Source organism: Leptosomus discolor, chromosome 3 (assembly GCF_034619465.1).
Source record: "Leptosomus discolor isolate bLepDis1 chromosome 3, bLepDis1.hap2, whole genome shotgun sequence".
NCBI lineage: Eukaryota > Metazoa > Chordata > Aves > Leptosomiformes > Leptosomidae > Leptosomus > Leptosomus discolor.
Genome location: NC_141393.1, coordinates 70827997 through 70850962, shown reverse-complemented (window position 1 = coordinate 70850962; position 22966 = coordinate 70827997). Strand labels below are relative to the sequence as shown.

The 22966-nt window shown below is 40.6% G+C and overlaps 1 protein-coding gene across 5 annotated transcripts in view; it reads right to left on the bottom strand.

Annotated features, from left to right (window-relative positions):
* The window catches only part of DNM3 (dynamin 3), a 190337-nt gene that overhangs the window by 29653 nt on the left and 137718 nt on the right, over nt 1-22966 (bottom strand). The gene's annotated exons all lie outside the window — the stretch shown is intronic.

Below are 22966 nucleotides of genomic sequence, written 5' to 3'. Positions count from 1 at the left end.
TTTTTCCTAAATCTTTACAATCGATCCTTGATACCCTCTCTTCATTGCAGTTTGATGCTGTATATATAATTTAGCTAAGATACTCTCAGCTGTACATAGCGTGCCTTTTGCCAGAGGACTGCTGAAACCACATGATGGCTTCACACAGTGAGGTTTTCTTACTGGAAGGAACCACAAGTAAATGACAATACATAACTTTTGTGTATTTACAACAAAGCAAGCAGCAGAAAAAGAACATTTCCCGGGTAGCTTGGAAGCTGTCCTTTTCCCTCACAGAGGGTGACTTTGCCACTCTCTTCCATGCTTTCAGCATCTCCTGACTTTGTACTGCTGTCCCCTTTACTGAGCCACCCACAGCCTGCCCCTTTTGGCTACTATGCTTTCATTAGCAGTCTTGAGTTGCTCTAAGCAGAGGTTATGATCCGGCTTTCCCTTGATCTCTCTCACTTCATACCCACGCAGAAGAAAGATATAGCCTAGCTCAATTTAATTCAAAAGTGTTTAACTCTCTGGATTAGTTTAAACAATCGCTTACTTAGATTCTTCTTTGTGGTTGCAGACATTGTATAGTACAGATCATTAGCTAAAATCTTCTGCTGAATCCACGTACTGCTCCCCAGATATTTACATAGCTTTAACAATCCCAAACATTCAACACCTATGTTAGGCTCTTCTCCCTGCCTTCAATCAAGAAGCTGATTTGGCACTGTGAGTCAGAAAGCAATGATGCACTACTGGATCTCTGACACATTTGGTGTTACTTTTGTCTTATAGCTCTTAACAGGTTGGCAACTAATCATGTCAAATCAATCCAACCTCCTTTTAGAGCAGGGATTCAGATCTTATGGGTAAGATAACATTAGATGCCACATATTTCAGACTTCAGTAAAGCTTTTTGACACAATTTCAACTGACATTTTCATAAAGGGAAGTGTGCGCTCCCTGCAGTTACTGGTTGGATGCTCATTTCCATAGAAAAGCTGTCAGTGGCTCACTATCAAACTGGAAAACTCTATCAAGGGGACTTTCATATGGGCTGTATTTTTTTAATGTGCTTATTAATGCCGAGAATGGTGGATTATAGCCTGTGCTTATTACATTTACAGTTGAGAAGAAAGTAGGGGATGTGGAAGTAGGGAAGCGGATGTGAATACATTAGATGACACAACCAGAGTTCACAATGATCTGGAGAAACAGTTTGAAAATCTAGATGAAATTCATTATGAATAGAAAATATTTGACTTAGGCAGAAATAAATCAGTTATAAATACACAGCATGAGAACAGCCACTTAAGGAGCAGTTCAGCAGAGAAGGAATTGTTTCTACAGTGCAATATAAACAGAATATTAGTCAAAATGTCTCTCTATTATTAAATCAGTACAATTGTGCATCCAGTTCTGGTTATCACACTGCAAGGAATTTGTGGCACATTTTGAGAGTGTTCAGAGGAAAGCACTGAAGATGATGCTCAGGGCTCTGTAAAATACTACCTGAAAGGAAAAGCTAAGATCAGTTTGGACTCATGAGTTCAAAAGAAACCACCGGTGGAAGGGGAGAGATGAGTGTCTTTGCGGATACGAAAAGATGTCAAACAAATATTTGGAAATGTTATATGGTAAGAACAGCGAAGCACAGAAATAGATTGACTGGGATAGTTGCACTATCTCCTCCAAAGATAGGCCAACATCCCTCAGAAACAGCCTAGGTACACAGATCCTGCCTTGAGGCAGGGGAAAGAACTACACAACCTCTTGCAGCCCTTCTATCAAGTGGGTGATACTGGGAGAAAAGCAGCATGACATTATGAGCCCACAACACTGCAAGAAGAAAATGTGTTTCTGAAAATATAAACCAAAAATTACAGTATCTTCTCCTTTTCTTTTTGTTCTATGCAAAAATAAAAAAATAGAGCATTGCTGTGAATAGCCATCTCCTCTCAAAGAATCTCTACTCCAGTTTCACCATTTGCTGCCATGTACCTCTCTCACATAAAGGACTTTTACATAACACTCCCTGTGCTGCAAGTTTTGATTTGGGGCCAACAGCTGCTTCATGCCTTTCAGAACAGACTGCTGGACAAGCAAAAGCAGAAAGAGGCTGGCATACCAAAAACAGCACCTTTGTTTATAAAACAAATACTACTTTGGAATTTGCAAACTTTTCAGTCAAAGAACTTCCTTGTCATAACAACACATGAAGTGCCCCATATTTATAAAAGCACATTAGAAGAAAAAAATCTAGGATGTGAGATACTATTGGTGTGATATTTGACATTATTTCAGTGTAGAAGGAGGTCAATGGATATTGGGAATTCTTAAATAATGGTGAGTTACCCTCGAATTCAAGTCACGGTGATGAAACCTCAAAATGTCATGATTAGCCCAGATGATGTTCAGGCTGAAATTTATTGTGCATTTGTTACCAAAAGCATGAAACACACTCATAGAGACAACAGCCTGATCCAGCAGTGGACATTAGTTGTGAAGGGAACAGGATCGTTCGCTGCAAAAGGAGGTAATCAACAGTTGGAGGCCTCAACCGGACATCTCAGGATTAAAGGATTAAAGCTACTGGCTGTGGTATGCAGTTCCCCTAAGAAGGAAAACAAATAAAAGTCTCTTGGAGCTTCTACCAAAGATGATGAAAATAGAAAGCAGGAGAATTAGTCATCCATGATGCTGATCAGAGGAGTACTAAGAGTCATCACGAAGACTGAAAGAACACTTTGCCTTTCATCCCTGTTATTTACCTCCTTACCAAAACCATTCTTAGAAGAAATGTTGGCAGAACTGATCACTACTGAGGACTTCTACTTAGCAGTAACCATGCAAGAGAAGATAACTAACAAAATTTTCCTTATTCCAGCAACAGTGCACAAGACTTGGCTGAAGGATTCCTTTAGGGACAAGGAATAGTCTTATTTTATGAGATTAAAATGGGGCAAGTAAGTGCGCAGAGCATGGACAGTGGCTTCGTGAAGGCAAATCTTGGAAAATGCATTACCCAAGATTACACTTTTAAATCATAATTTACGACTTCATCTGTCTATGTGTATAATACAGGACTTGCATGTTTTTCACAAAATGTGATCATTTTAGAGGTAGGCACCCAGAATAAAGAATAAAAATCACAATTCTGTTTTTCCTAGATCCTGTACTGAACTCCGGTTCCATGGTCCCCTACATTTCTTCCAGCTGAGATGGTAACTTCTCAGTACTTACCAGCCTGGCTTAAAGAAATTTGACTGCAGGAGGAGAAGGGCAGTGTGCATATGTGTGTGCATGCTGGGAGGGACAGGCTTGGAGGAGGCCTTGTAGTGGGGGAGCTCTGTACAGTGTCCAATGCAGGGGTTCTATAAATTACAGCCTTGTCTTTTATTTTTAGTTTATGTAATGCAATGTGTTGCCTATAACTGCACTCTTTTCCATAATTAATGATGTCTAGGAAAATATTCTGAAATTCTCCTCTGATAAGCACCTAGACAAACTCGATGTTTCCTCTCCGAGACGCAAAAGAGGACGCTAAACTGTTTTCACCCCCACATCCCTCAAGCCATGAGAAGTACCAGATCCATCTCTGCTGGGCCAGACTAAGCCCTGGTTCACCACAAACTCAGTGCAGTACCGACAAATGATCTCCATAGTAAATGATGCAAATAAGAAATGTCAGCATGTTCCAAAATTCCTCACTTAATCTTATTGCCAGTTGTATAGTCTGGATAATCAGTAAATAAATCCCTCCAACTTTGCTCAAATCCTTAGGGGCTGAATACACAGAGACCACTTTCTAATTCATTCTCATTAACCTTCCCAGCTCTAAACAAAGTAATTTCCTACTTTTCTTAGCATCTGATTTTTCCACTGGCCTCTGCAACACCTGATTTAGCAGCAATGATTTCTCACTTGTGATTTCTGTTTCAAACTGGCATTGTTCTTTCTCCTCACACATATGTTTGCTGGAATAGCACGAATCAGCAAGATTTAAAACCTCCCATTCTCAAGTTTGAAGCCCCTAAAGGGAAATTGCAGTTGTGATGCCAAGGAACACAGTCGTACGTTATTTGACTTTTCCTCAGCCAGGCTGACAGCAGAGGGGGAGGGAGGGAGGAAGGAAAGGGGAAGGGAGAGGAAGATGGCATTTTAATAGCACCCACACTGATTTCACACAGTTGGATCACTGTGCTCCAGAGCGGCACCATTTCCTTTCCCCTTTGCCTCACATTCAGTCAATACTGCTAAGCCAGGCGCTACGGGAAGGATTCTCAATCTTTTTCTCCCAGCATGGACTGCATCTTAGTACAGAAATCTGTCTTGTGGACACCTCCCCTTGTAGGCTAGCTGGCTAGCCCACCTTTTATCCTGATTTTTGACAGACCATTACCTTGCGTCCCAAACCTTGCACAGACCACCCCACCCGCATCCCAGATATGACTAAATGGGTCAACATTCCTGCCATGACAAGATGAATTCTCATAGTCTCTGTAGCACCCACAGTGAGTGCTTATCTGAAAAAAAAATAATAACAGGAATGTATTTAATCTAATTTAGCAAATGGACATACAAGAACCACCAGCATCTTATGGAGATAAATCTACCTTTCCCAGATGAGTCATATGCCAAACACATCTTGGCCAGAGTTCTCAACAAAACATTTAATTTGATAATTCAGGTCCTAAGATTCAAAGCTCTCATGCACATGAATGGATTTTCCATAAGCCTCCATCAGGCAGAGTGACACTGGTCTACAAATTCTGGCAGAAACTCTTACCTCAGTAGAGTGTCAATGATCACCATCATCCATACTCCTCATTTAAGAACACCTTTAACTTTGCAAGCAAAAATTTGAGCTGCAACATTCCTGTAGCAGAAAAGCCTCAAAACAGATCAGAAGAGGAACTTGAAAAGAGCAAGCGCTTTACTGATGTGTAACAAATATTGCTAAACAAAAGCATATCATCCATCCAGGAGCATTTGGGATTCATGCCACAAGAACAGAAATTGAAAATTATTGGGTAAAATTCTTTTCAGGGGAAGAAATGAGTTGTGACCAACTATGTTGCACGTAATCCTGGACCAAATGAAATCAGGTACTGCTTTAAAACATGGCCTCCATTTTGTATAAATATGCCAAAACCCTTCTAAGTATTCTACAAAACTGGTAGAAAATGAAAGGGTTTTTTTTTTTCCTCCCTAAAATAAAAGAAAATTGTATTTAAGAGACACTGAGATTCTGGTAAGTTAATACACGTGTCTGTAAGCATCAAACATAAACACTTCATGTTATAAGACCACATGCTTGTTGGCACAAACCAAAATGAAACTATAAAGGAAGTTCAAACCTTACATCACTCTGACCTCCTCTATGGGGAAGTTAAAGGACATCAGTGACTAGCACTCTACCCTAAGGTCCAAGCAGGCACAATATGGAGTTTACCTTCACAGTTAAGATCACCTGGCTTCACCATTGCCACAAACAACCCTAACCTCGCACTTCAGTTGGATATTTTTGCAAATTAACTTTTTTCATGACCTATGGCATTTTCAGTTCAAAGTCTTTGTGACAGCACGATAAAAATGCAAACTTCTTAAACTTCTTTCAGACAGGGAACAGTAACTCACACACACACTCCCGAAGATTAGAACTGTTTTTGTCAAGAAAAGAAAAAACTGCCGTACCGTTAGGGCTAGCCCCTCTCTTTTCAGAGACTTTATGCCTGCTGAGCAAAGCTGGGTAGTAAGAGCAGTGGTTTAATGTATCATCCTAATGACTGAATGTCTCACAGTACAGTTGCAGATACAAAAGTTTCACTCTTCTTCCTCTATGGTTCTATTTTAAAATGGTTTTTGTAATAAAATTACTGTGAGACAGCTAAATCCAAGGGCAGGCATGGAACTTGAACCCATGGCCTTCTGGCTTAGAGGTGAGACTATTCCTAACTGAGCCAAAGTGACACATACATAATATGCTTTCAAGGTTTTTAGAGAGCTCTGTCATGATTTAAAAACACTTAAATCTTTGTGGTACAAACCACAGTGCAGGAAAGAACTGGGGCTCCCTTTTTACTGCTAATTTTAGCTGATGAATTGTTTATAATCTCCTGCAAAATACATAAAGCCTTATTCTGCCTTAAGCTAGGAGAGAGCAGCCTTTCAAAACTGATTCATAATTATAGTGTTCCCCTGCTAGATGAGATGGACGCAGGTTCCAAAATTGTGTCAGAGTATATGAAGTGATAAAATGAGGATGGGTGAGCTATTTTTAAACACACTCAAAGACTTTGAGGTCAAAATCCCTGAATTTATAGCCTTATGGCCATATTAAGACTCATGGATTATTAAGACCTGCATGACAAAATTCAAATACCATTTCATTTGAGACACCCTCTGGCTTCAGACCATGTGTTCCCTACCAGTCTGCCTGCCAAACTGAGACCCCCCAGGGACCCACCTTTAAGCACAGATTACATCCCTACTGTAGACAGGCATTTGGGAGACAAAGGGGATGAGATGCTTCTATCACAGCAGCAGCAGCAGCAGCGTATTCCCTCCTCCCCTCTTTTCCCAAGACATTTTGCAGGTGAGGGGCCTGCCTATCCAGATGGGCAGGAAGCGAGTGGGTTAGAGAAAGAGTTTGTGGAGTCTTAGGCAAAAGCACTAACTGGTCCTTACTCTACCCAGTCTGGAAAGCAAATACAGCCTCAGGCCCTGGTGACATTTGCTCGCCACAGTGGTGTTTCCCATCTGAAGAGGGCAGCTGGGCACCTGCTGCTGGGACAGGATGGAGAGCTGCTGCCCAGTAACACTCAGCCTGGTTTAAACAGAAGTGATCCTGCCCTCTCCTACACCGTTTCTTCCCCACCGCAGGGAGAGAAGCTTTACAACTTTTGAAAGGAAAAGACTTTTTACAAAATCCAGATTTGTAACAAATCATTGTTCTGCTCATGGAAATAAACCACATACAGGCATCACCTTGGAAGGAACTGGCACTGCCTTTGCCCCCACAAGCTTCCCAGCACTGCCAAGTAATACCCTTGATCTGAGTTTTGACTCATGGCATATTTTGTCTTTCTAAAAGCTGTCACCCTCTATACACATACTGTTTTCTTTTCAGTAATGATCAAGATACACCATTTTTTTGAAAAAGGAAACAAAGCTACCAAGTGAGGAGAAACAACTGCACAGACAAGTCAAAATGGAAATAGCTCTCAGACCCTTTTCCCTATTGTTCTTGACAGTCTACAGAAGCTTTCGGTATATCTTCCCCTAGAGGCCAAATCAGTGGCAGCAAAGGTTTTAGGGCTCCGAGGACACTGCAAAATCATTTGCACCATTTACATTGTTCATTTTGTAACTGAAGTAAGGCTTTATGGGAAGGTGTTGCACAGAGACGAGCTATTATTTTAGAAAAGACCAGACAGTCTGGTTCGAAACACCAGAGGAAGACAAAAGGCTCTAGAGCTCTAGAGCTATTTTCAGGTAAGTGGATTTATTTGCTCAATTCCTGCAATTGCATTTATCTAAGCATCACCTAAACTCGTCATTTTTTTCCGTTTGGATTTCCATGCAGTGATGTGTAACATAAAATACTAATGAATTGTAGATGGCCAAAGTAAAAGTAAAAACATTAGTCAAAACAAAACTCAAGCTTTTCTTGATTGCTTTTGCATTTATAAAGCAATAAAACCACATAACTTGCACAAAACAAAAGCCTTGTAAAAAAGGTTTCATACAAAAAGGCCCAATAAGCAGTTTTAAAAAACCAATCCAGTGTTCTTGGTTCTGTTAGTAATTAATGTACACTCATGTCTTGATCAAAAGGAGTTACTAGAATGGGTTCTGTATGATACCCATCAGAAGACTACGATGCACTTACTAGCATTAGAGGGTCTCCCACTTGGAGCAATGCTGAATGGATCCATGTTCCTTACTTAGGAATTTTGCAAGTATTTTGTATTTTTACAAATCCATGTTATTAGACCATCCTATAAGCATTAAAGACTCATTCTTTCAAAACTTCCCTGTCTTGGTCTGAAAATCTTTACCATTACAATAGCAATGTGGTGAGTTCAGAGACACTTTCTCTCCTAGAGGTCAAGAGACGTCATTCCTTTACAGCTACAGACGCCCATGACTTATTTGAGAATTGTTACTTTCAGGAGTTGAGCCTTATTTATCTCCAACTGCAGTCACTAGGAATCTTCCTCCTGATATCCACTGGCATTTACTTAAGACTACAACAACCGCTTCCTTGCATTTTAGGCAAAACAAGTTGTAAAGTTTTTCCTACAGGTGCCCTTGATGAGTTTGATTTTCAGGCACAAAGAATTCCTGAACTCTGCTCTGCACCACAAATCATCCTTCAGCTACATCCTGTACTCCTGCATCCCAGTCTGCTCCCAGCAAAGCCCCTGGCAAAATTCCCATTGAGTTTAATAGTCCTGTCCTATTCCCCCCAAGCCCTAACCGCGGTTAATTTCTTTCCTCCGAGTATAAACAGAAATCAGCAGGTAAAAAAGTTTTGTCTAATGTGGCACTAAGGCTGTGGAATTTACTCCCATGTGAGAATGGCACAATAAAGTCATTTGTTTAAAAGTAAATTGAAAACATTCCAGTCCTCTCAGGCTTATGACTATTAGCTTTAGTTTCTGCACAGCACTGTAGAATGTCTGGCATCAAAGACACTTTGTACATTGCACTGAACTTGTATTGGACACTGTTAATGGACCATTAATCATAGCGAACAAAGATCCCATGCAAACACAAAAAAGTACTGATTTTTCACATGTTCAGCATGGACTAGAAAAGGTTAACACCACAGTTTTCTGGATACTACACATTTTGAGACATGAAGTGTTGACAAGGCATCTGAGAGGGTGCAGATTTTTCAACTGATAATTACATATTCCACATTAAACAATTCTTATTTGTGCCTAATGCTCTCTAGAATTAGAAACATACCTCAGCGTAAACTAGCACAATTTAAATTCAGATGCCTGCAAATGCATGTACTTCTTTACACCCACACACGGATACCATGCGTGTATGCAGGGGCAACGAATGGTTATTGGCAAGAAAATCTACAATGATGTGAACCATGGATCGCATGAACCATGAATGACCACAGTTAGAGAAACTGATGGCTTTTGCAAAACACACACTAACAGATCAACTAGCCTGAGGGAACGTGATTGTATGTTTGGAAGCGTTGGAAGAGGAATGGGAACTGAACCAGTACAAAAATGAAAAGACCTGAAAAGGAAAACCAGTCAGTGGCCAGGCAAGCAGCAAAGGAGGCACAGAGGAAAGACCATGGTCTGGAATCGCAGGCTGTATTTTGGAGTGCTGATAATATCAAAGGAGGAAATGCTGTGCCGTAGGAGCATGAATTACTGCTTTCAGCTCCTCATGACTGTCATGGGCAGCTTCTTGTCATCCAGATCAGAGCAGGGGAAAACCTGAGTCATCGGCCCTGAAGCTTGCTAATTGACAAGATTTCTATCAAGTTCCTCAGAGCAAAGTATTTTGGCTACCAAGCTTTCACAGACAAAAGTTCTTGCGCTCTTGTACCAGCTGTCTCAGGTGAAACAAAACTTATCATTCTCTCCTAACCAGGACAGGAGATGTGAAAGGAAGCAGTGAGGGAATAAACTGCTACCCTCAAAGAAAGATACATTGTGCAGAATCTCCTAAAAGTATAATTGATACACACCCATACCAGTCACCAGCTCCCAGTAACACAACAGCTCTTACTGCTGCCCATGGAGTGGGTGCAGAATCACAGTATGAAGGTATCAGCATGGTACTTGGGTCTGTGGAACAGCAACTGCAGTGCCCACACCCAACAAAATGGGAAGAAAAGCAATGCGAGTACAGGCTCGTTAGTTGAACCATGAGTGTATGCAATGATTTTGAACATGCTTCTAAAGAAAGACTTTAAATAAAATAAAATTAAAAAATAAAAAATAAAAAAGAAAGAAAGATGGCAGAGCACGCCAGCCAGACTCAAAAAGTTAACTGATTTTCTGACTAAGGGAAATCTGACCAATCTTTGGTTCAGCAAAGTGAATACCCTTAGGAGACTGGCAATTAAGTTTATAAAGATGACTATTAATGAAAGACTGGAACAGTAAAAAAACTGCCTAACAGATAAGTAAATGATAACATGGGAAGAAGAACTTGAAGGTTTTCGCCATCGGTATCCAATGGGTCGGTCTTACTGAAATAAAATAGCATGAACTTGTCAGTTAAATTTGCTTCCGCCCACAACACAAAATTGACAGTACAATGCGGGATTGAACAGTGTCCTGGAAGACACAGATAACTTCAAGACTGGAAAAACAGAAACAGGATAAAATAATAGTTATATGCTGACAGACTAATGACAGCTGCTGCGCTGGACAAGTAGCTCATCAGCTAGCAAAGGAAATGAAAGCCTAAACACCTCTAACTAAGCATCAGATAATTCTGTTATAATGTGGACGTGAGAAGCCCAAATGCATTGGTAGTCTCGGTTATGAGCAATGCAGGTCCAACAGAGGGAACACTGGTTTGTACGGTACTGGTGTGATCTTGTCTGGATTTCTGATGGAGGAGGCTGCGTGCCTTCTGGTGAAAGACAAGGCTTTACATTTCCCCTGTTTCCAGGGTTGCTGCACTATTTCCTTAAGAGTCAAATGAAACTGCATGGCCAGAACTAGAGGATTTTATCACAATAGCATTGAAACTGCTTTTCAGGCTCCACAGAGTAGAGCACTGCAGTCTTTGAGAGCACTAGACAGTTAAACTGAAATAGCTCTGCATCTTCTTATATGAACTATATGGCGCTCTTCCTTCCTCCCCTATAAGGTCCTTGTCCATGTTCCAAACCATACTCCCCTGCCTCCGAGCTGGAAAGGGCTGTGGATTGGCTCTCGCATTAAGCAGAGGAGTATATCTTGGAGGAAAGAGCAAAGATATTTGGTTAGAGGTCTCCAAAAACTCCCATGCACAGATCGACCCAAAGCTGCTTCTGCTGCTTACTAGGCCTGGGAAAAGAGGAATGTGGCCTTTGGAAAAGACTTTTCTTAAGAAGCCACTGGGCACGGAGACCATTGTTTGACCACTTTCTTCAGTGGGGGCTGAAGAAGTACTGCATATTCCACAGGTCTATGCAGAGTGATTTAGGAAGCCTGGTCAGACTAGAGTAGAAAAGCCATCTAAGGAAACAACTCCTGCCCTTCCAAGCATGATTTTCCAATTCCTGTCTCTGAATGGCAGAATCAGTCCTCTGAATCTTCACCTTCTATGGGCTTGCATGTAGGGATGAAAGGGGCCTGGTCATAAAGGGTGATCTGAATGGCAGGAGAAGAAAACAGAAACCGTCCCTGTCAGTAGTTGGTCCCATGGGTTGACTTGTCACCTTCTGTCACCCTTCCAGAAGTCTTCATCCAACTTGGTAAGTGGGCATGACCCTTGTGTGAGAAGAGCAGGTGCTGAGAAAGCAGGTAAACAGCTGACTAAAGATCTTGATGCTTCCATTATCATTTGGGCTGCTGGTTACATCTTCCATGTAACAGACAAGGGAAGGAAAAACTGAGACCCTAAAAAATAACATTTAAATTGATAAAAGCAAGTTGGACTCGACCCTCAGTAGTAAGTATCACACCTGAGACAATCAGCATGTCAGTGACTAGTCTCATCTAACAGCAGATTGCTTTAGAATTACTGGAGGATCAAATAACACATTTGAGGATCTGCTACTCCAGCTAAATTTCCATATCCATCTAGTGAAAACTTTTGGGGTGTTTATCAGAAGGGGAATAGTAGAAGGGGGTGAGAGGGAGGTGAACTCTTTAAAATATAATTTATTTTCTAGCTAACTTCCTTTCACAAGGAAAAAAAAAAAAAAAGAGTTCAGCTTAAATTACAGGCATGCAGACAAGCTCTCTCAGCCCCAGAAATTCATCCTACACGTTGATTAATAGTCAAACTATTAGAGCTTTAGCATGAGAAATGGGCTAGGCTTCAACTGAAGATTGCCTGTAGCTAATGATGCAGTGGAATGAACATTTTCATTCCAGCAAAACCATTCCTGTTCCTGTAAAAATAAAGAAATTCAATCTTGGGTTATGAAAAAGATTCAAACAACTTTGCATAATTCTTGGCTTAAAATAATGCCATGCATTTTAACAAATCTGTATGTACAGGCTATGTTGCCTCTGAAGTCAAACATACATACAATTACATGCATGTACATGCAGAGTATAAATATCTGAAGTGAGGTCAGAGAGCGGAAGAGAAGTTGGTGACCATAACCTAGAATTTCACATGTGCTAGCAAATTATAGAGTTACTAGATTTTAACATAGTTCCTGTCTCAGGATAAAAAAATTAAAATGTAACAAAAAAACCCCACTGCAAGAAAGTGCAGCGGGCTGTAGAGCATCTGCCTGGCAAGGCTGCCTGACATAGGCTGGACTTGCCTGGAGATCTCCCTGTGGTTCAGCCCCTGGCGCCATCAGTTGGGCCAGAAATCAAAAGCAGTGGAAGGAGGTAATTAAAAGTGACTCTGCATCACTCTGCTGGCAAAAGAAGACTCCACTGCGGCCACCGAAACAGGGTGGGAAAGGATTCAGGGGTATGTAAAAGAAGGCATTTGTCTCTCCAGCTTTAGTGATTTCCACTATGGAAACACAGCACTTTACAGCTTTTAACCTTTATGCCGCTGAAGTCAAATATCAAGTTTTTGTTTTAATTTCAGCACATAAAATGCAAATTCCAGTTCGGCTAATGTCAACAGCACAGTCTCCCTAAGCTAGTGTAAGTGAGTACCTCCCAAGTAAGGTGCAGAGTTGAAAAAGCACCACAAGGTAGCAAGCTGAAAACTGGAATTACACACAAATAGTGATTACCACCAGCACTTGTGCTGCCTAGACCAGCAATTTTCAAGGCTATGGAACTCAGAGAGGGTGTGGGGGAAGGCCATGAGCTTCAAACCATCCTGTTGGCTGCAGGAACAACTATTAAAAGAAATTAAGAGAAAAGTCATACCCCAGAAGGAGCAGAAGACACTGTGTTCCAACTCCAACCAGCTGAAGGAAAGTTTATACAAAAACAATCACTTGGTTAGTGACTCATAAGGAAAGAATCCCTAAGCTTTCTTCAGGGAAACCCCAGTAAATAACATGTCTAAAAACACATGAAGATGGTGTTGTCTGTTCCGTTACGATACTCAGTCCACATGATAAAACCTTTGGCAGCAGAACAACCTACTGAGCACAGTTCTCTTTGGGAAACCCAAAAAAGAGTAAGAACTGCCGTGGCTGCTTGCAAAGTCTGCCTCATATTCTAGCTCTTGTATGACATGTCTAATGCAAATTGGGAAGAAATGTGAAAAGAATGCTTTTTGTTACAGCACTGGAGTGTGTGTCTGTTGACTACAGGCAGTTGTCCTCTCAAGATACATAAATGCCTGGATTTCAATACATTCTGCATCTTTTATAACTAAATGTTATGGATTCAAATATCCTGCCGTACTACGCCCAAAGAAACTGAATGAAAAGCTTGCTGCATGCACAGCCTCTCTGGAATATGAGACACACAGCAGGCTGTGCAAGAAATAGTACTCTGTCCAAAGAAGGGATGGATATAACTTGCAATGTATAACTTCTTTGGCTATGAGGCTTTTTTTTTTTTCCTTTCATTTTCTTTTTTCCTTTCCGTTTTGTTTTTGTTTTAATTAGCACAACATTCTGGAAGCATGTTGTGTGTTTTTAAACATATCTTCCAGCAAAAAGACTTTAAACTCAGTAAAGTTCATAAAACTAAGAGAAATTACAGTGGTTTCCAAACAAATGACCAGATCTGAACACCGTGACGCCTGAACTTGGATTAACTAAAACACTCTACTGTTGGAGATTCCAGGTAGGAATATTACAAAAGCATTGTGTTAAGCAGAGCTTACATTCTGTAGCAGAGCTGCTTAGTTTTTGCAGATGTCCAGGAGGTCTGAGTAGAAACTTGGTAGCAACTTCTTAGTGATTCTACCTCACTCTCTAATGAGTTTTTAGCTTGTTAAGTGTGAATGTGGACATTTTAATTTTCACTGGAAACCTTCCCTGCCCAAAGTTATTCCTTTTCATACTGAACATAACATGTTAGTTTATGCTGCTTCCCATATTTTCAGCTGCTGTAGATCCATAACAAGCTCCAGAAATTTTCCAGGATATAGCCAGAAACTTGTCAAGAAAAAACTTGAAGGTTGGAAGCATCGAAGAGTCATTCCCAAGGGATTGTGAAGTTACCATAGTAAAGCTGTGTTTTTACCAAAATGCTCAGCAACAAAAGAGGTAGCATCACTGATATTTGAACTGTAATTTTCCATTGTCAGTTGGGGGTTGAATTTGGAAGGAACAAGGTATTTGTAACAATCTTTCAGGTATTTGTGACTATCTGTAAACCCTGGTAGATAGCTTAATGCTCTTCTACATATGATGAAATATATTTTATAATAAGCTATGAAAGAGCAGTCTAAAGGCCACCAATACGGAAGAAGCAAGTGCTTCACATATTAAAAATGCGGCTGCAGGTAAGATATAAGTAACTGCTTTAAAACAGGAACATCTTTTAGGTCAAGTAAACCATTTCAACATCTGTAGTAAAATAATCTTTCATGAAATTGCAACATAACTGAGCCTTACCAGAGACAAGATGTGTATTTATATACTCCATTGTAAATTTGAGTTCCCTTGCTTTACTGTCATGTTGCCCATAGACAATTACCTAGGAACCTGGCACTCAGGACAGCTGAGCTTCTGCTTCCAAGGACTCGCTGTCTACAAAGGGAGAGTGAAGTAGTCTACACTCAAGAAACCCAGACTTGGAAGGAATAATCACAGATTATTCTAGACACAGATCCCTAGAAATACATGCAATTTCCCAGTGGGATCCTATCAGAAAAGATCTGAATTTTGATGGGAAAATGTTGATACTTGTATACACTAAAAGAAAGACAGTCAGCATACCTGAGCAAAGACACCAGGGTTCTTTGAAAATACACACAGACGTACACTCTCACTCTGTTTTGGGTAAAATCATTCAAAATAAAAGGATGGAGGACTTCGTAGACATACTTACGTCTAGGCTAGTTCACAAGGATTGCTGATTTTAAATCACTTGAACAACTGACCCAACAAAACCACTTGAGCAAATTTCCAATCATACTTGTAAAATTTTAGAGATTAATTGAAGAGAGTCTGGTAAATAAGCAGAACAGGAGGATTAATCATCACTTGTTCTTAAAAGACAGGCAGAAATAAATCACTGAAAACTCAAAAGATGGTGGAGTGAGGTATTTTTAAAGAACAAAAGATGAAGATATCTTGCCAAACCTGCTCCAAACCACTCATAACTCTGCCTTCTCACACTCGAAGAGAGAACTCCTGTGAAAGAAATGCTACTTCTTTACAGATTTCATTAGTAACAAAATAATCCTAAATCCCATGTCCTCTGCTCGTCAGACCAGTGACGAACAGGTAGTTTGCCTCAAGACTCTCTGTTTCCAGAGGCACTCAATGGCTAGTGACAAACCTTTAACAAAAAACACAGACAAGACACTCTTCCGTAACTATCCATCAATTCTCTCATGTCATTCTTTGACTGCAAGGAACCATGTTTTCACTCTAAGTTTGTAAAATGGGATCCCGGTCCACAACTGCAGCTTCTAGACAAATAGTATCTATTCACAATATTAAAAACAGCTGCTGGAAAGGCATCATGCTGTGGCTTACAAAAGAAACTGTACAAATAAGATGGAACTAAATAAAAGAAATACGACATGGGGCAGAAATCACAGCCCCAAACAGACAATGCCAGGACTGGTTCTAGGAAAGGAGAACTTTATTTTAGCAGAACACTAATCAGACTACAGAAAGCACACTAAAACCAACAGTTTGCTAAAAACATACAACACTAAGGACAACACACCCACTCACAATGGGTGAAATTCTAACTCTGGAAGTTGATGCCATTGACTTCACCATGCCCATCTTCCAGCCTTTCCATTACTTAGATTGGTTGCAATTAAACCATTTCTGAATATATGCATTCACTCATCAGGTTAAGAGGTATGTCCTGCAGAGCAGTATGTAACAAAGAGCACAGATAGAAAGTTGATGTTTTCAAACTATTGAAGACAAGTGGAGGATGAGCTTCCTAAAGCAAGAGCCTCGATTTTCACCATACCAAGGGCCACACAGACAGTGTTAAGGACTGCAGACAATGCTGTATTTTGTTCTCACTGTTAGCCTTAGCTTTAACACTTTAATCAGCAGTGAGCCCTCAACCAGAAGCCATTGTTCTAGAGGTAAATATGTCCTACAACTGAGAGTAAGAATTTACCTTTTTCTAGGGCATTGGTTGTCTGTATGTACATACAGAGACATACATTGGCCCACATATAAATATACCAACTCTGGTCCATGTATAATCCACAGCTCTAGGCACCAACACATTTGAGGATGCCTGCTGATGTCATTGTTCATAGAGTCAGATCATTACCTACAACAAAGCCCTCAGCTGAAGACTAGCAAGGAACTGTGCCCATAGAGCTCCTCAGTGTACAGAGCTGGCATGAAAACGTCACATCTTTTGAGTGTTTGCAGCCACAACTCAGGTCTCATGTGATGAGAAAGAGAGGTTGAGCTGTTTGAGAATGCCTGACTGTATGCAGCTGCAAAAGTGGACAAAAGGGCAACCTCTACCATTTTATTCACTGCCCTCACAGCAAAGGACAATCTTGTTCACAGTGCTTCTGAGAACTTTCTAACTGAATCAGCCAGATAACCTCCAATAACTATAATTTAGAATTATGGTACAGCAATTGTTTCCAGACCAGAGTCCTGAGCAACTACAGACTACTACTGCACAGTGTCTGCAGAAGACAGTTAAGGACAACTGGCCCGTGACTGGAAAGGAGGTTGTATGGAGGTTCCTGCTTCCACTGGAAAATACTCAAGTCTGCAATTCAAGCAGAGTTTTAAACCACCAAACTACAACTGAATGCCAAATTGCATTGTGTACAACTAATTCTCCTCATGGACCTTATCTTCCATGCTCTGGTTTAGTTTCTTTAGTTGATTTCCGTAAGTGCCCTTAGATATGCTGCCACCCAGTATAGAAATCTCAACTGTTGAACTGGTCAATATAATACTGTGCAACAAATGTGACTGGAAAGTTTGAATACCTGCCATTTAAAGGGTCCAATACAGGCCTGACACCTTCTGTAACAGCTCATAGCAAATTTGTATCTACCCACCACAGAGCTTATACCTATGCAAATAATTTAACATATGTTATTTGAACTTAGTAGCACATTTGATGACATATAATTCTCTCTTTCAATTACAAATAACTTGACTATAAAAGAGGACAAGCAGAGGTTGAGTTCAAAAGAGAAAGAATGTGAAGAAAACAGAGTAAGATCACTTGTTCTCATCTGCAAGAACAGGTTTTAGGAACAAGGGTATGAAAGTCATCAAAGAATCACACTGATCAAACTCCACAAAATGTCTACAGCCAGCTCTTCCTAGTGGGAAATCTCAGTTCTCCAAAAACCAGCACACTCGATAGATCAAGGGTCATACAATACAACAAACAGAGAAGGACAGGGAAGACAACAGTCAAAGGCCACAATGGATCTGGGAAACAGGTGGAACAGGAGCTGAGGAGTGACCACAAAACAGGAATACATGACATCATGGAAGGAGAGTTACATGAGTGGAGAATGCAGCTCCGGAATGGAGGATTTTACACACAGAACATGGGACTTGAGTCTGACTCGGCACATGGAAAGTAATTATAAACCTATCTTCACAAAAAAAAGATAGGTAGGAAAGGTTAAAGAAATCCAGGATGAACTATGTATCAGACTAGACATTGCATATCTTAGTTTTTGTCCAAAACGGAGTCAGGGAAAATAGCATTCAGTTTCTCCTGATCATCTTGTTTTCCCTTGTAAATGAGAAAAAAGAAGTATCTGGCCGTTCACCAGCTGCCCTCCACCCTCATGTCCAATGACCACATTTCCTGTTACACTGTAAATGCTATGGAAGGGTGAGCCTAGTGACTTTTTTGCCAGAAAAAAAAAAAAAATCTTTCAAATTTTTATTTACTCCCAATTACTACTTGGGAGTAGGTTTTTGTGCAATTACTGACTTGGAAGACAAGGAAGATATTTTAGGATTGTCCCAAAGCCTTGTGATACTTGTGAGTGTGTTTCCCCTTCTGTTCAGTCCCCCTGATGGGTGACCCCACCCTGTTGCACTAAAGGGGCAATCAGACCTTCCTGACTGCAGCTGTCCTGAGACCTGGAGACACAGGACTCCAGCTGTAGGTATCAGCCTGGAGTCCAAAGGACCTTTACGGCAGAGGTTGGTGCAGCACAGTCCAGGAGCACTTTTCTCTCTGCCTGCCAACTCTCAGCACTCATTGACCAGTGCAGGGAAAGCATCCTTAGAGGCTGGCCGCCTTCACTGCCCTCCCCAGGGCAAATCTCACTATATGTCCCGAATAGGGCTGACACTCATGCTCCATGATCTGAAACTTCACAACCAGAGAGTTTTCACCTCTCTGCAGAGCTTCAATGAAATCCTTCACCAGAGCAGAAGCTGCGCCATAAAGAATGAAGAATTTTAAAATATTTTCAATATGCAGATGCCTTGCCAACAGCACAGTAAAAAGCCCACCATGAATACATTACAGAAATAAAAAAATGTTTGCTCATTTCTAAATTTCCTGGAGTTTGCTTAATGTCAGCAGTACCATTTAACAGCAGAAATGTAAAACCCTGTGACAGCTATTGAACCCTCGACCCCTGATAGGCAGTCACCAGCTTCACTGGGACTGGTTTTGACATCATTCAGTCCCTTAGCCTGCATCTTGTTACAGTCAGTGCAACTGATGCAATACTATGAATCTCTTTTTCCCTGTACATTTTTAACTCTCTCATGCCAGCAATTATTTTACTCTCAAAAGAACATAAACCAGGGCCGCTCTGTTTCTCAGGGAACACTGGGGGAACAAGGCTGCATCTAGTTTTTGTTTGAACTAGCAAATATTCAGGAGAACAAGAAGATAGTTTTTATCTGAAACATGTTTTCACAGCCTTGAAACAGTGAGGCAGCAAGAAAGGTACTAAAAAACAGCCTGCCATTTTGTTTCCTCCTTGTATTTTGGACTGCTTTTGACTCAGCATGTGTGTGCATGCACACTCACTCACTTGGTCTGCTCCTTTACACCGTGACTTCATTGTAAAATTCAATTCATCTGTTCAAAGCAATGACTGAAACACTGTCTATAAAATGATGGCATTTTTCCATTTACAAAAAAAAAAGTCTAACACGTCTTCATTTAAAAGTTATTTTTAAACATAGTTGGCCTGAAGCCAATTTAGTCATAACTGAAGTGGATTCTTCTTTTCCTAGAATTCAATGCCTTCCTTTTCTAAACTATATTAGTTTTTTAAAAAAAAAAAAAAAAAAAAGTAAAAAAAAGTAAAACCAGTAAATGCACAGTTTACACTTCTGTCTACACCTTTTTACCCTCTGACACATCAGCACAGTTTGCTTTCCAACTTACTGCTATGCAACAAACCCAAATGAGTCTTTACTTTTTCTAGTTTAGGAACTTAACTTCGAACATGGACTTTAGCAATCCCAGAGCAGAACCACTTACTTTCAGTTTAAATCTGGCTGGGGCACTCATAGAGCATCACCACAGCCAGTAACTGCCCGAGTCAGAATTTATGTCTGGGAGGTAATCGAAGACCCTTCAGAAACACAGCCGAATTTGAAAGAGCAAGCATCAGAGCCTTATTACAATAAAGATACACATGGCTTCTAGCACTGTATCTGCATTTACATGTCAATAGCCACACGTGAACTAGATGAACTCAGAGCACTGTTGTCATATATGTAGGTAGAATGAGTACCTTGACTTCACTAAGTTCCCATTTTCCAGGACTATCTCAAGAGACAAGAGGACATCTGGTCATCTTAATGAAGTAGCTGATCTGGAATCTGGGTTTAGTAAAACTACCCCCCACACACACACACACACCCCAAAAAAAAAAAAAAAAAAAAAAAAAAAGACAGACCTCAATCTAAGCAATTAATGTGTCATCAAGAAGCATTTTAAGGAATAACATGCAAACTGACCTGGCAGGGAGAGTATTTTCCTTCTGCTTTCAAAGGGAATTCTGTTTTTCCCAGGAGAAAATCCAAACTACATTACACTAACTTACTTTATATTCAGTGTATGTTCACGTGTGCATTATTATCTAACTCCACTAACTGAAATGCAAATATAGGATTTATAAACTTCGATTCTACACGTTTTGTAAAAGGTATCAGCAAGCACAGTAATGAAAAATAATTAGAAGAACTTCGTAGTCACCTTATCCACAAAAAGTAATTTAATCAGATTTTTATTTTCCAAGTTGAAATTTCTCAAGTCTGAGCTCAGCATTAAAGTGTTTAATCCTTCAAATAAACAGAAATGATCAACTAACTCAGGGCTTAAGGATGACAAAGGTAAGATGAATTTTTTGTATTAAAAAGTGTTACTTGGGGGTTTTGGTGGTTTCTTGTTGTTGTTTTACTGCTTGAATCCCTAGGGATTTGGAAACAAAATTTTGTAAGGACACAGCATTTATCTAATCTTTTAACCTAACAATGTTAGAAGCATACTGAAGATGGACTTCATGAGAATGTTACAGGTTTTGATGTCGTTTTCAAACAGCAGGCTCTGGAGGGCTGTTTGGGTTTTTGTTTTGTTTTTAAATGAGGGTGATGAAGATGCATAGCAGAGGAAGCAAATTCACAATGGTGGATTAAGACACTCAGAAGCATCCAGCTCCTCTGTCTTCAGTACCTGGACTGAAGCTACAATACTCTGTGCAACTCTACACAACGCTCCACTCTTCCTCTCCACGAGGCTGCGGAGTGGAGTTCAGTTTTAATATTAGTAAGATGGGGCTTGCCAACATATGCTTGCTGAATGAGGTAGGTCTCCATTACCTCATTCTACACGACCCTTTTACAGATTTTATCCAACAAAGCGTTTGAAGATATATTTATCTTTAACCATGTGAGAAATCTCACTTACGTTAATGATTGTGCAACAATAAAAAGTAAAAATAAAAATGATTAGTAGTCCACTGACGATTATAAACCCTCTTCCCTTCCCCCATTTTTCTTAGAAACTCATTACTCCAATGTTTATTTTTACTTTTGTAAATATAAAAGCACAAAGCTAAAGGCAGAGGTATAAAAGCAGCCACAATCTGAATGGGTGGGTGGGTACGAGATCTTTACATATGTACCTACAACATGATCCACAGTATGAATGCCACACCGGGCAGCACTAGTAGGAGGCTTACAGCTCTGCTAGCTACCCAGTAAATCTGTACCAGGACAGTAAGGAAGGATTATGCAGGTTTGCAACATAAAGCTGCATAAGAAGCTTTGAGAAACCATCAATATCCTCAATCTGCCATTCCTCTCTTCCCCTAACCACTTCTCAAAAACTCTCTTGTCATCTCTCAGGTTTACCCATTTCATTTTCTCTGCCACTAGGTCCAGAAATCTCGAGATGTTTGTGGGGTTTGAGCCCCTGTAGGCAGCTGCAGGATAATTCTAGCTGTCTAATTGGGATAACGTAACCTCTAGAATTCAGCATGAAGGACCTGTGTGAAAGAGAAGGGGGGACACACAGATGACGATAAAAGAGTCCTTACAAGCAACTGGGTCCAACAGAAAGATCAGGACGGTTTTCTGGAGATTTCTTTAGAGCTACCTTCTGGCTGACAGCCCAGGCCAGAGGGAGAACATTTCTGAACCTACATCAAGAATTGCCCTTTGCTCAGTGTGAAAGGAGAGCTAACAGCTCCACCAGTCCTCACATCTCACAGGTTTCTCTTATACTTGCCTATGGGTATCCTGCCTTACGCTAGCAACTACCTCTATGTCAGATGCTACTCGTCCTGACCTCCCTGGGGTGCCCTACAGTTCAGGTCTCTGGAGAACACAGCTGGTCCATGCAACTCCTGACCTCCAGACCCTGTTTCTGTCGGCCCCAAGAGCTCTTTGATACCCCATCTATCCCCATTTCCCTTGACAGAGCATCTACAGTCTAACCTCCCTCCTCTGGAGATCAGATCAGCACCCACTGCAGCAGCAAAGCCTTAAGTCAGCATATTCTAAGGAAATATTATGAATATTCCCTTGACATTTTAGTGTACACAGTTAACATTTACATTTCACACCACCTCCTATGCAAAGTCCCTCTCTCCATGCCATCAATACGCCATTTCTCTTAACCCCTCCCCACTCAACACTAAGAGCCCCTTTTCTCAGGCAGGCCATTCCAGATTTTTGGTGCTTCTGAGCCCAGCTACTATGGAGACAGAAGTGGTCAAAAACTGGTTAAAAATACAAAAATTAAAAGCAGACAAAATTCCCCAACCTTCAGAACATTTTAGACCCACCTGGGTCTTTCCCAAATACCCCAGAAATGCTTCAAGCTCATAATGAGATGCTACGGGCAATACTTCAGGGGCTACTTTCAACATTTGCTACGCAGCACCTTTTGATGCTCCAGATACATATTCCTAAGGGTTAACATAGCAAAACAGGAAGGGGGAAAAACAAAAGCACAAAAGCTGTGTAACTTTTTTCCATGGTATGACAAACTCTCTCTGCATCATATTCCAAAGTGTGAGATGTGCAATTTCCATTCTTAAGCTCAGTAAAAATGGCATAAAAAAGCACTAACCCTGGGAACTGCTTGATTATTAGTTTATCAGATCAACATCAGCAAAACTGTCTTTTTATGTGCTGCTTACTTTCAAAAAAACCCGACCATGCATATTTCAGTTCTCCCTCTCCACACCCCACACCCGTCTGCTGCTGTCCAGCTGGAACACATCAAGG